Source organism: Eimeria maxima, genomic scaffold (assembly GCF_000499605.1).
Source record: "Eimeria maxima Weybridge genomic scaffold, Emw_scaff277, whole genome shotgun sequence".
NCBI classification, from domain to species: Eukaryota; Apicomplexa; class Conoidasida; order Eucoccidiorida; family Eimeriidae; genus Eimeria; species Eimeria maxima.
The window spans coordinates 30582-33327 of NW_013565620.1; positions in this window are offsets into that span (position 1 = coordinate 30582).

A 2746-nucleotide genomic window follows, 5' to 3' on the forward strand; every position below is an offset into this window, starting at 1 on the left:
GGAACTCCAATGTTGTTGAATATAAATAATTAGCCAGTGGAAACGGCGCAAAAAGAAAAAAAAAAGTGCGTTGAAATAAACCCCTCTACTTAAGAGATTGCAAATAATCCCCTTTGCTTCTCTGCTTCCCTCTAGCCACATAATGAAATCTGAACCCGTAATCACAAAATGCGCTTGCAGTGCCTAAAAGGTTCTGTACACCGGTCACCTGTACTAGGGGCGTTTGTTGAGAAGCTAGCTATAAACGTAATATACGCTACAGTTATGGGCCTTTAAGGTGTCCAACCAGGTGCTTCAACACCTTTATCAAAGTGTGGTACAAAATCGGTAAATTCTTGGGGAAAGTTTCATGTAGGTGAAGATGTAATCCTCCAACGTGGAAGTCAAGGCTTTTGCAGCACCCGCAGCACAAGCGGCAGGCGACATCGCCAGTACCACGGGATTCTGGGCTTTGAGAGCGTCTTGAGTCACTCTCCTTGCTTGGGAGCACCTTACAATATTTGGTGGCCCTGTTGCTGGACTCAGTACGACGTGGCAGTAGGACACCTCGGTGCATTTACTGTCCCGTCGATGTTGCAATAGCAACATCTACAGCGTAGGTGCCGCTGCAGATCATGCTAGAGCAACGGGTTCCCAACCTTCCTCTTATAATCCGTCTCGCTAGCCTGCAAGACGATCAAGCCCTTCTGATTTTCGTCCACATTGGGGCCCCTGATGCGCCTCTTGGGCCCCCCCTTCCTGCTGAACGCCAGCAGTACGCTTCATGCACCGGCTCTGAGGCGAATTTTAGTGTGTGGCTGAACTCAGATTTCAATATCAAATGCCATTACATCTTCAAAATGAGGCTTGTACTTCGCTACAAACTCGAGATGGAGCGGATGCTTGGCATACGTCTCGAGGTCCTCCCTGCTGCTGAATTGGGAATGGAGCACGTGGGTGAACCCTTTAGTTCTTTCCTCTGTAAAAGATTGGCGAAAAAAAAGGGTAAAGGGAATTGTATTTATTGAGCTCGTCAGCCCTTCCGCATCAGCAGCCATGCGCTGGTGTACGGAGGTGGGGGTTTCTGGTTTGAACTTGAAGCACACTATGTGCACAAGCCGCAGAGAAGGATTTATTGCTGCCATCTTCAGTCAGGTAAGTACTGCAATAATAAAGCAAAAACAAAATATCTGCAGCACTTAATTGCAGAGGAGCGAAGCGCCACCCGGCACCCCAAACCGTTTCGATCTTTATGAATTTGTGAACTGGCAACGCGCGGTCCTGGGGTTCTTGAATGCTAGCCTTTAAAAGTCCATCTAGGAAAATTTAATAGAAAAGACAGTAAATCACAATAATCAATATATTGCAGACGATATCTATTCACTAGGGAGCTTTGAGATGCTTGTGCACGCCATCGGCATTGCCACGACAACAGGAAGCGGGGGGTAGCAAGAGACCAGGGTTGTATCATGATTAAGAGCCCGTCACCTAGCTTTCATTTGGTTCTTACAAATGAGAGGCACTATCACAACATGACAAGAATTCGTTATGGGGAATCACACTGGTGTTTTGACTTGATGCCCGAAGGGGAAATCGGGTCTGTGTAGCGCGGGCCACAACAATATCGAAGGCAAATTTTGAGTTTCAGAGTAGTAAACGCACTTTCAGTGACAGCTCCGTTAAAGCAGCAAACCTCCCTTCCCATTCTCCCTGCGTCCTGAGCTCGGCTGTTCAAGACCTAGCAGCTACGTGTGAGGAGGGTGACAGCCATGAATAGTAACGCGACTTGCCGCAAAATCAGGGGCAACAGAGCTCCACAAGACAGCTCAAACAAACTCTCGTGTCTGTACGCATCAATAATGTATTCCACTCTTGAAAGCTTTTCCTTGCATACAATTTGACTAATGTTTTCAATGGTCGGAACTATGCTATATCTGCGGCCCCCCCTGGCCAAAGTAGCATACGCCCTGAGATTTGTTGTGCTGAAATGTAATTCTGTTTTTTTTTGCTGCTCAGCCGAGGCGATTATCGGCTGTTGCTATTCGTGCCAGTGTAGCACCGCCTCCAGCATCCTGTTGCTTCTCAAGGCTTCTCAAGATCTGATGTTCTGGCAGCTACAAACCACATTGAACTCTGCTGCTCTCTCATCTTTCTCCTACAGCACTCTCATCTTTTGCTTGATATTTCTTGCTGGGCTTGTCTCGGACTTTCCACGCAAGCAAGCCGCCATCAATTTCTCTGATCGGCTGCTTACCAAAAAGAGAACCGAATAGAGAACGTAATGCCAGCTTGCTTCAGTGAAGCTGGCACCTCACTGACGGTCGCTGACTTGCTAGGCTGTCCAGAGAAGGAGCGCCAATGCAGGAAGAGTTGTACAACGCCTTCTGCTGGCATAGGAGGGAAATTAGATAGCAGAAAGAGGACTAGTTGTCATCTTACATCACAGTGAAGGCGTAATATTTTCCTCATACGGTTGAGGAACACCAACAGTTACCGAATAATTAGATGAATCCAAACCGTAAGCTGTGCCGTTTGTGCGCATGCTTAGAGAACTTGCTGATGATTAAACGATTGTATGTACAGGTTCATCATGAATTGTTTCCTTCAAACGATACCCATTCAGCATGCCGCAGCCCTGGCTTCTAAAATCAATATTCTCTTTTTGTTTGTATTCTGTGAATTGCTAGTTTCACGAGTTATATATATCTCACCTTCCAGTTCTCTAGTGTTGCTGACCCTTTGGGGGCAAATCCCGGGGGTATTTTTG